Source organism: Pollicipes pollicipes, unplaced genomic scaffold (assembly GCF_011947565.3).
Source record: "Pollicipes pollicipes isolate AB1234 unplaced genomic scaffold, Ppol_2.1 Scaffold_5724;HRSCAF=6776_pilon_pilon_pilon, whole genome shotgun sequence".
Lineage (NCBI taxonomy): Eukaryota > Metazoa > Arthropoda > Thecostraca > Pollicipedomorpha > Pollicipedidae > Pollicipes > Pollicipes pollicipes.
In genome coordinates this window covers 38,093,147-38,104,885 of record NW_023596746.1, presented here as the reverse complement: position 1 = coordinate 38,104,885, position 11,739 = coordinate 38,093,147, and positions in this window count along the sequence as shown.

Genomic DNA, 11,739 nt, shown 5'->3' with positions numbered 1-11,739 from the left:
GATCAATAGAGGCTTTTTTAACTCGGTGATTTTTACCCAGTTTGCCCGGTGTTGTTCAGAGTAGGGACTGCAGTTTGCCCGGTGTCGTTCAGAGCAAGAACTGCCGCTGCCTTACAGCCGGGTTTGCTCCTTAGGCGTGCTCGCGGTCCTGCTGTCTGCGGTGGTGCTGCTGGCACAGGCGGCTGTCGACAACCCCGGCCATGTCGCCCAGTTCAACGGACTCTATGATGGTTACAACATATCCCACTACCTCGTCACCACCGGCAAAGTGAAGAGCATGGACTCTACCGACGAGGGACGGGCTTTCTTCAGAAGACCTAAACGGCGAGCGTTCTCTGTAAACATCTTCGGCATTCCGGATGGCACAACGTTGCGGGTGAGATTTTGCCAGTAAAGCTCAGTTGAAACGTATGTTACTAACCGACTAAGAGGCTTCACAATCTTTGCTAATACTTAAGAACACGTGAACAAGATACAGGCTCGCTGGCGTTAAATCGAGGCAACCCCACAACATTTCTAGCCGAATATATCGCCAAAGAACGAAAACTCAGTCGAAATAAACGCGGACTAGACTGCAGTTTCAAACATACCAATCACTCAGAGGTGTGGGAACCTGAGGAGAGCGCACTTCTCAAACTTTGAAGACATGAAACGCCAGGCGTTTGTCAGTGCGTGGAGAGAAGCAATTATGCAAACTACTGTTGTCCACCTCCAACGCTGGGCTCTCTCGCACTACGACTTAAGATGGCCTTCGTCCTCGTGTTGTATGCATAAACATAACGGCAGGCAACGCCTGAGCTGTACTTAGCCCGGCTCTGTTACCTTCGCATACTTCGCTCTCTGAGCGTTTCCACTGTTACGTTCGCATACTTAGCTCTCTGAGCGTTTCCGCTGTTGCGGTCCCATACCTCGCTCTCTGAGCGCTTCCGCTGTTACGTTCGCATACTTCGCTCTCTGAGCGCTTCCGCTGTTACGTTCGCATGCTTCGCTCTCTGAACGCTTCCGATTCATGATCTGATTCGCCCTTCCCAGCAGTCTGCCTCTTGTGTCGAGCGTTCAGAGTGCCGCGTGCTAACCGTTTGCCGTGCTCAGTTTCAGCTGCAGGTGGTACGACCTTTCGAGTCGGAGATCACCGACTTCCTCAACGCCGACCTTTTCAGCACTGAGTGGTATCTGAACCTGCGCTACAAGGTTAGCGACCTAAAAGCCACATTCTTCCGCAAGTTCCACGGCCCGGGTCGTGTCAACATGACGGCCGCCTACGACATGATGAACGCCACGGTCCAAGCCATGCATCAGATGTCCACCGACTCCGGTAACGCCACGTCCTCGGAAGCCTCAGACATCGCGTACTCGGCCGGCTCGTACATGACATCTTCCGAGGACACAAGCTCTGCCGCTGAAGAGGACAGGTACTCCACGAACCGCGTACACGACCATACCGCCGGCCACTATGCCAGCCAGCGAAACTCCGGCTACGGGGGCCACGACTGGCGGCAGGCCGAACACGGCGAGTATGCCGGCTACGGCGTTCAGCACGGCGGACACTGGGATGGCTACGTCGACCGGCAGGGGGAGCTCAGCAACGACGTGCAGGAGGAGCCGGAGGTCGACGTCGTCGCTGGACAGACGTTCCGCCTGAAGCAAAAAATGAGGATATACTCCCGGATGGAGCAGATGTATGCCAGGTAAGCTGGGAAATGTGTTTGCACAATACTTAGTTTTTGCACTGGTTCCATGAGCACGAGTCCATTGGAGGGGCAAGTGCTCGGTTTTGTTTTGCACCCGTATTGCGCAAGTTGGGAAGTAACTTGCCGGTACCTCACCATGCGTAAACAGTTTCTATAGGTGATAATGCGCCCGACGAGATAGAAACAGCCCATGCCGTGTCATGTATGATGCTTTCGATTTGTCATTTTGCATGCGTTACATAATCAACCGCCAGTTCGAAACCCACGCAAAAGTACCATCTGCGAGGTGCAGTCCAAAAGTAGCGGGGGCTTGTTTTAGAACTCCTGATGAACAAAAAGTGTTCGTTTTGATGACATTGCCAGTAAGTCTCATGTGCTGGCCATCGCTGACAAAATTTTATCGTTGGTTAAAATGATAAGCTTCTATGCAGTAGAGCAGCACTCAGTTCATCAAATTTATGTCTGCGCAAGAGAAGTCTGTCTGTAAGACTCAGGAAACCACTTCTGGTGGTGTGCAGTACCTTCGTGCTGAATGTAGGCCACGGTCGAGAATGTGTGCGAGCGTATAGAGTCCAAAGGGAGGACCCCAGTGGCCTGCCATTGCTGTTGGGCCTCGGTCATCAATGATCGTAAGGAATGCTGCCCCAGTGAAGTCTTTTCGGAGAAAACCGAACAACCACCGGTATTGAGATAATTGAGCAGTTGTGCCTCTACCAGTTCGATGTTCGATGTTCATGGCATTATCGCCGACGGCCTTGCGATGACAAAGGTCAATGCAAGATGGGTACTGCGTCAACTGGACGGGACGAAGAAAGAGGAGTTAGAGGATTAGAGGATAGGTTTTAGGAGTCAAGAGTTTAGGAGTTAGGAGGAGTAGGAGTTGGGGGTTTAGGAGTTTAGTTAGGAGTTAGCGTAGGAGTTAGAGGAGGAGAGGATAGAGGAAAGAGGATTTGACTCCCGTAAATAGAGTTGTGCGTGCAGGCCACTCTTAGACAGATATTTCGGCGTTAATTTTGTGAAGGTAACACGCTCGAACCTTCAGAAGTATACGGCGTTCAGCTCGCTTTGACGCACTCAAAGCACTAGTGTACGTCCATCTAGTGTTTGCTCAGTTACGTCTCTCATGCCTGCCTTATCAAAAGGGCTGTGCGTGTGCAGACAGGGGCAGAACGGCAGGGAGTGTGTGCTGCGCGCCATCTGTGAGGTGGCCGAGGCACCAATGGAGGACGGCGTGCTCGGCGATGTCGTCAACCTGCTGCTAAGGTCGGTGCCAGGCTCAGTCAAATGCCTCTCAGGTGGTCGCAAGACCCAGGCATGATCCAGCACTATTTTGCGTGACAAAAGCCGAACCACTGATGACACTGACTGAAACATTGGATTGGATTGGATTGGATTGGATTAGAGCTCTTGTGCAAAGAGGTCAACTTGCTGATGTAGCCAGAGTTATCAGCCCCATGTTTAACGTGTTACGGCCCCAAACGCAGCGCCACCAGCGGCGTGGAGGACCTGCTGAACACGAAGACGCTGGACCAGCGGTACCGACCGTTCTTGGAGGCGCACATGTTCGGCGAGATGAGCGGCGCGTGCAGCCGACGCTACCACCGCTGCACCCTGGATGTCTTCGACCCTGCCAGCCTCGCCATCCTCTAGCTGCTGCCTGCCCCACCCGGGCCGGCACCGGACGACCGGCGACTTCGGCGGGAGCCAGACGCCGGCTGCAGCTCACAGGCAGCGAGGCGGGAGCGACCAGCAATAGGTCAGACGCTGGCTGTGGCTCACAGGCAGCGAGGCGGGAGCGACCAGCGATAGGTCAGACGCTGGCTGTGCAGCTCGTCTGCGTAGCATAGCTGCAGGGCGTCGCGTAATGGTGTTTGAGGCAGCCATTTTGATGCTGTTAACAATGTTATCGACTACCGAGTGTATAGGCAGTCTCTTTGAAGTGTTCGGTTTTCTATGACGTTGCTTAGGGTTCGAATGGGTTTGATGGAGCTTCATGAAATATTTTACGTTGCATCATGAGAGGCAAGACTTTGTTTCCCAATGTAGATACTATTCTTTAAAATGCTCTCAGTTTTTTCAACGCCATGAAGCTTGAATGCTACTTTTCCATATCAAAGCGTGTTAGGCCTATATTTGCGCATTTACTCAGTCCTGAGCTTTACCACGAATTAAATTAGTCCGAAGTGATTTCACATGTTTCTTTATGACGTGTAGAAGACTATAGCAAGCAAAAAGGAAAAAATCTATTTTGATCTTGCTGAAGTGCTTTTCATGAAATATTGGTACACACATCACCATCTCGGAACTCTTGTATGTCATTTGAGGGAAACGTCAGATGGCGTATGACGATGCGGCGAATGGAATGTTCTCCGCCAAGCACTAACAGAAATGCGTAATCGCATCATCTGTGGCATTCTGTTTACAGTAGTGGAAAAGGAGCAGTGTCTGCATTGCTTGAGGGTGAAACCCATAATATACGTTGGGCCACGATAAGTATGCCTCTGTATTGTTGTCGAGTGATTGGAATTTCTCGTTTTCGCTTCAATGATGTTTTACGACGTGCGCGTGCAGGTCGCGCTCTGTCTCGCTCTGTGTACCAGGAAGGAACAGAGCGAAAGACTGGCTCGGGCCCCCAGGCCCTCCTACGCCACCTCGTCAGTGAACGCAGGCGCTCCGTACATCAGACTGGAATTCAGCAGTAAGTTACGTCATGCCACGCTGGACACGTGAGATGATAAAAGACCTGACAGCTATCATGAATAAAGAAACTCATGCTAACGGAGCTAAACAGCTTTTTGAGCATATACAAGCAAGGACGGGTCCAGGAGTTCGTCAAGGGAGGCCCCATAGCGCTTGGGGAGCCCTCCCCAAAAGTCTTCGTATTCCGGCAACTAGATTGAAAGATTCTTGTGTATGCTATTTTCTTTAAACGGCAAAACATCTCTTTGTGCGCAGTCCTAGAAAACTAGGCGTGCTACGTCTGCAAATGCGTGGAGTTTGTTCATTTCCCCCAGATCATGGTGGATCCTGTCATTTTGAGGCCAAGTATTTCGGAGAAAGCATGGTATAATGCACTAAAGTTGGATGGCAAATTTCATCAAAATCAAGCACGAATTAATTCCTCGCTTATTCACCGCTAGCCAGCTATTCGATGTGATCAGCTGATGGCTAATTACTAATGCAGAGTTTTTGGTTTGACTGCTATGAAGAAGTTCAAGATATCCTAGCATTCAAAATGTATTAGGAATGTGATGCGTAAGTATAAGTGTCTTGAACTAGACGATCGACGGAACTGACATGGACGACGTCGGCGGTGTTAAAATTATATCCGATAATAACACGAAAAAAATTATTGGCAAAAATCCGATCGCTGCTCTAAGACTTAGGCGCCAAGGTAAATCATAATCGTTTGATCTCGGCTTGGCACACATGAAGTAATACAGTCAGGCTCATATACACGCGAGCAGGCGAACCCCATATGTACGCGAGCAGGCGAAACGCCCTGGCGCTCACCAGTATACGAAGAGCTTTCGGCAACAGCATAGGATCCTTCTGAATTCATCGGAAGAGCTCACGACCAAGGTGGAGGACCGCAGAGCGATCGAGAGTGCCCCGGTCGATTAAGAGTTAGGTCCGGGGCGGTGGCGGTGTAATGGTCAGGAGCGATCGAGGGTGCCCCGGCCGATTAAGAGTTAGGTCCGGGGCGGTGGTGGTGTCATGGTCAGAGCGATCGAGAGTGCCCCGGACGATTAAGAGTTAGGTCCGGGGCGGTGGTGGTGTTGTGGTCAGAGCGATCGAGAGTGCCCCGGCCGATTAAGAGTTAGGTCCGGGGCGGTGGTGGTGTCATGGTCAGAGCGATCGAGAGTGCCCCGGCCGATTAAGAGTTAGGTCCGGGGCGGTGGCGATGTCATGGCTAGGGCACTCAACGCTGGATCTGTCGGTCTGGGGTTCGGGCCCCGGCTACGCCACCACCGGATCCCACATGACACCTAATAAAGGTATGCGTCTCGAAATGTCCCTAGCAGTCAGTGAAGCGTAAAACCCAATCATAATTATTCATATTTAGGTTCCCGTCAACGGTGCAGGCCCTCCTATGATATGGGAAATTTAAGACCGATAGGGACGGCATCTGAGCGATCGAGGGTGTCGCGGCAGGACAACAAAGTGCCTCCCGTCAACAGTGTAGTGTCCTCAGAGCCAGCGAAGACAACCTGAGACCAGTATGGTTGGGTTCCTGAACAGTGAGGAGTACCCCGGCGGGCTAACATGTGGGGCTCGGCCAGAGCACAGGACCCTGTGAGCAAAGGGGAATAATTCCAAACCAGTACGCATCCATTACTGTTCTTATGAGATCAAAAGTGCCCGGGCAGGTTAACAGAAAGGGACCTGTCCTCAGCAAATGAGCTCAAAGGGAAAGAGCCCAAGATCAATGCAGAGGGCCCCTGAGCATCGAGTGCCTCGATGCATTGCCTTATATGGGCTTCAGCAACAGCACAGGGGACCTCCGAGCAAATGTAAAGAACCCGTTACGAATGTAAAGGCCCTCTGAGCCATTGAGTGTACTGCAACGCAAATGGCTCTCTAACATTCAGGGGCCTGTCCTGATCCTTTTAAGCAAAATGTGCCTGTGGTCTAGGAGCATCTAACTGACACATACCCCCTGTTAAGTACTCTGCGCCTTGATACGGTGAGCTACCTTGTTTCATGGGCCCGACCAAGGCAGGAGGCCTTTAGTAACAATCACGTACACCAGCTACCAGCCGGCTTCGTAAATGGGCCCCGGGGTCCAAGCCTAACCATAGCCAACTTTTCAGCATTGGTGGTCTCAGGCATACAAAGACGCCTTTGTCGTCCCGGGGACCGCCGACCGGCACAACGAGTTCCTTGGCTGACCCCTGAGAGCTAGGCTTTCGCCCGGAGTCGTTCCCCGGCCAGCACTTCAGACCCCCCATTGGAGCCTTGATAGCTTGTCCTGAAGGTCTCGACCCCCGAAGGCCACTCAGGACCTAGCGAAAGGATGTGTCCGCTATGCCCTCCCCCTGCCTCCCCATCAGCTGGCTGCGCCCCTTGATGTGTAGGTGTGCACGCAGATCAGTGCTAGTCAGCGACTCGCTCTCAAAACACAACTCCAATGTGAATAAAGCAGAAGGCAACCCCAGTGACCTACAACTCCTGCGACCAATGACCTGCACTCGCTCTCTAAAAGCAGCTCCAGTGTAAAAAATGGCATCCGCCTCCCGAAGCATTTGGAAGTCGGTGCCAGTTCGGTTTAAAATATGGTCTTTTATGGTGGGCTAAGCATTCTAGATTCTGATACTAGTTCTTAATTTATTACCTTACTTTGGTGATCGGTTTCACCTTTCACCACCTTTCACCTTTCACCACTGTTTGGTGGAACCTCAGCCAACGTGGTGGGAAAACGTCTTTCTGGGAATTTCCTTCATGTATTTGGTGACTTAAGGAGGCATTATGGTTAACGAATTCGTTAAGCCGGTGGTGAAAACTTCTATATTGGTGGCAATAATCTAACCGGCGATGAAAGCTTCATGTTGGCTGTGATTCATCCAAGTTGTTAAGGGTGTCCATTTTAGTTATTCTCACTCATCTTTGGTGGTTGTTTAATAGGAAGCCAAATATTTGTGCTCTTCATCTGGCTGTGAAGGTCGGGAGATGGCAAAGGCTACGAAAGACGGCATCACGTCTCGTACGATGCAGATTCGTCAGCGACTCGTACGTGGGCGCCACATACGCGGCTGCCGACCCGTGGACAACGACAGCATCACTGCGGCACCAGGTGTGCCGACGTCCACTCCACGGCAGTATCAAATATTGTGCCCCTGGACGTCCACGGAACCCGGCGCAACGGCGGGTGAGCCCCACGGCACTTGTCCCACGAACGCCGGGTAGAACGATAGTCCCGCCGATGCTTGACGTGAGCCCGGCGAAACCATTCGGGCCAGCGGTAGGGCCGCGGCGAAACCATTCGGGCCAGCGGTAGGGCCGCGACGGAGCCATCCGGGCCAGCGGTAGGGCCGCGACGGAGCCATCCGGGCCAGCGGTAGGGCCGCGGCGGAGCCATCCGGGCCAGCGGTAGGGCCGCGACGGAGCCATCCGGGCCAGCGGTAGGGCCGCGGCGGAGCCATCCGGGCCGGCGGCGGCGCCGCGCCTGTCGTCACCAGCGGCGAGTCCGCGCTCCACAGGCTTTCCGAACGGGTGTTGCCTGTACACATGGGATACAAGTGCAGCCGACCCTGCGGGGTTCTAGAGCGTCAGGCAGCCAGGAAGATAGCGGCTCCACCATCGCTCGGTGAGAACACGGCATGGCGGACCGTCCGCGCAGGCAGCGGTCGTAGAAGTCGGCTGCGGGACTTCTCCATACGGGTAACTCATTTCATAGTGAAATACAAGGCATAGATGTTTCAGGATTGTTAACATGCGGTCTCACCTAATAAAGCCCTTTAAAATCGGTTCTATCTTTAATTCTTGCTTCAGCCACCTTACACAGTGACCTCCTCGCCCCCAGCGTTGCGATGGCTTTGTCAGAGCGGGCCTGTTTCTTGTCCCAAGATGGCGGCCGGTTTTATGTACCAGTAAGCGTACCACTCCGTTCACCCGTCCTATCTAGTCTGTGTATCTATGGTAGAATCCTCCATTCAAATAGGAAGCACCCAAAAACCCAATGTGCATTGCCCCCAATCAATCGAGTGTGCTCAAGCAGGTCGACAGATGAGGGTCTCGGCAAGAACTTAGGGCCTTTTATTCAAACAGGAAGTACCCGAGACCCAGTGTGGAGGGCTCCCGAACGATGGAATGTGCCCGAGCGGGTTGACATCAAACGTGGGTCCCATCAAAAGCGTAGGGCCCCAAAAAGCCAGCAAGAAGTGACCAAGAATGAGCATGATGGACCTCGAGCAATTGAGCCTGCACGAACAGCTTAGCAGATGGGGCCCCCGACAAGAGCGTAGGGCCCTCCAAAGAAACTAGAAGCACCCGAAGCCCAATCGGGAGGGCCCCAAAAAGATCAAGTGTGCCCAATGTGTGGGCGGACAGGAACACAATAGGCAGTGTACATGACCAGCGGGGCGAATGCGCAAAAATAAGCGACAAACATGACGATGTACGGGGCAACACTAAAAAACAAGCCATCACAACGCTCTCCGATGTTACATGGCCTCACACGTCGTGGTCGCACCGACGCCGGTGGTGCCACTGAGTGGCGAGCGTGGCCACTTATTCGTGCACCCGCCGAGTCCGTTGTCTGCCGCAGTTAATTTTTTGCTCTAAATGCGCAAGATGCCCATCAGATGTGCCGAGCTCCCTGCCTGTATCTACATTCCGCTGAGCTTGGTCTTCACCTTTCTATGGGCCCGGCCGTGCTTGGTCCGTACTTGTGCGTGGGGCTGACAGTGCTCAGTCCGTAGCTGTACGCGGGGCTGACAGTGCTCGGTCCGTAACTGTGCACGGGGCTGACAGTGATCGGTGCGTAGCTGTGCGAGGGGCTGACAGAGCTCGGTGCCTACCTGTCTGCTTAGTCACCGTGAGTGCCGAGCCACGTATGTTTCGTTCTTGGGATGCTTATATGCTTTGCGTTTATTATATTCGTCATATTCCTGTGTTAACATGCTTTGCATGTCACCTTGACGTGAAACGTCAAAGCGGTCTGCGTGTAGAATTATGGATGGCGAAACCGTGTTGTAGAACACGGTGTGTATCCGTGATACCTTTCTTTTTAGGCGGGAAAAAGTTAACTGTACAACTGATGAATTCCCGTGTATTTCATTTAAGTGGCAGTGTGTCCTAATAATTAACAAAGTATGCACCCTTGAACATAGCTTTTTTTGCCACGACCACTCAACAACCGCGGTGACATGGGCACTGACTGCCATGTGTACAAAGTCTCATAAACAGCATGCGCGCCCGTATGAGCCTCGTTCATGGCTGGCTGTGGCCTCAGTCTTCCGTGGCAACATTTGTGCCTGGTAACAAAGGATGGGCAATCCCCGTTTAATACATCTCCCCGTTGCAAAGCGTTACTTAACTTCATAACAAGCAAATTTAGGATCAGCGCTCAGCGTAGGATGCTACTGGCCAGCTCCCGCGTAGGTGCAGAAGCAACGGAACTTATCTGAAGTGGGGGGGGGGGGAGGGGCGGGGGGGAGGGGGGGGAGGGGGGGGGGGGGTGCGCGATGGCCATTCTGGTTACTTTTTCCAATCCACGCCCATGGGCTCAACGCTAGACTTTAACACGCGCCCGGGCGCCCGGTTGGATACCCTTCGCTCGGATAACGGGTTAATTTGACCCCACTGAGATCTCAGGAACTAAGAGAGTTAGAGACACCAAATTTACAGCGTGTGTTGACCCGTACGTGAACTCACCTCTGTCAAAGTTTGAGGTTCCTAGATTATGATCTTAGTGTCAAATAAGGTCAAACAAGTTCAAATTTCAGGTTGGCCTCCAAAGGGCCCGTAGAACCTAGATAACTGTTTTAAGGAAGAGGTCGCATGCTCATTGAAGGTCGGTGACCTTGTTTCACCTTTTGAAGGTCATGGTGACCAAAAGCCTACAAGACTGATTTGAGTTTTGCATTTGAGTAGGCGACTAAGATTACGCTAAGCAGTATGTTCCTAAAAAATGTTGACCTGATTTATTTTGGGTCAGTGACCTGTTGTGACCTTGAAGAGGTTCACGGAAGGTGTCTAATGCGATTTCTGTTCTCAGGAAATTGGAAATGGGCGCCAGAAGCTATATCATACATCAAGCCCTAGAGTAATGAAACAGGTGGGTTTTGACCTTGGTCTTGCCCTCATACCTGATCTTAGGTCAATAGAATTTTCTGATTCAATTGTTTTGCCTAAGAAAACATCTCAGAGATGTATGGCTTCGTCTAACACTCCGTTGTTGGATCAGATTGAACGATTGCCTAGAAATTGCCTTCGCTGAAACCATGGCATGACTTTGGCCTGCTCTAGGTCAGCGACCTAACAAGGTACGTCTAAATTCTTGATGTCAGACGATCTGCTATTCAATTGTCTACAATCTTGCAAAATTTGGCGCGGCTTCGCCGCACCGTTCAGAAATTATTACAAAAAATCTTCGGGGGGTCAATTTCACCCCCACCCGAGCGTGTGTTAAGAAAAAGGGGGTTCATCTCTCTCCCTAATACTTACGCGCCCCTTGTGCAGGCTTCCCAAGCCGGCTGAACTTAAACGGCTTTGCTGAATATAAGCCCCCGAAGCACATGCTCATGCTTGCTGTTTAATGTTATGTGATCGGCTCGTGGATATACGCACATACCAAATATCATCTACTTGTTACTGGTAAGAAGGTAGCCCAACGTTCAGACTGCTTATCTCCAACGGCCCACGCGTGCTAGTTTTTGTATTTTACGCTAATGGTATTTTAGCCACGAGTCGTATTAACTTATGATTAGCACATCGACATGCTCTCCAGTAGATTATACACGTTCGGACCCCTGCTTATATGCATCTTCCCCCAGCAGTTTGTTCATTATCGGTACGAAGCCAGTCGGGTGTCCCGACCGCCCATCTCTACAGGAAGTCTCACGTAAGGGTTTTTTTCAATTTCCACGCAGACTGCATTGTAATGATTAGCCGCATAAGCCTATTAAGCACACCATCATATTCGACCTTGAACTGTACGTGATTGGCTCCCTGGTTATGGGGACCTGCTGTTAACAGTTTGTTAATCATCAATACGAGAGGTATCACCTAGCCCCGACCGTCTTATCTCGTATAATTACCGTAAGTACCTTTCGCTCATCATGCCCGTGCATTTTATCTAATGCTTAGCGACACAGGCTTGTGAGGCACATCATCATACACGCTCCGGCTGCGGCTGCTCCGCAGCCTGACGCCCCATAGCTAGCGGCCGCGCAGCGTTCACGCCGTGGCACTAGTGACGTCATCATACACGCCCCGGCTGCGGCTGCTCCGCAACCTGACGTCCCATAACTAGCGGCCGCGCAGCGTTTAAGACGCGGTACTAGTGACGTCATCACCCTGTACGAAGCATGGAAAAACCCGGTAT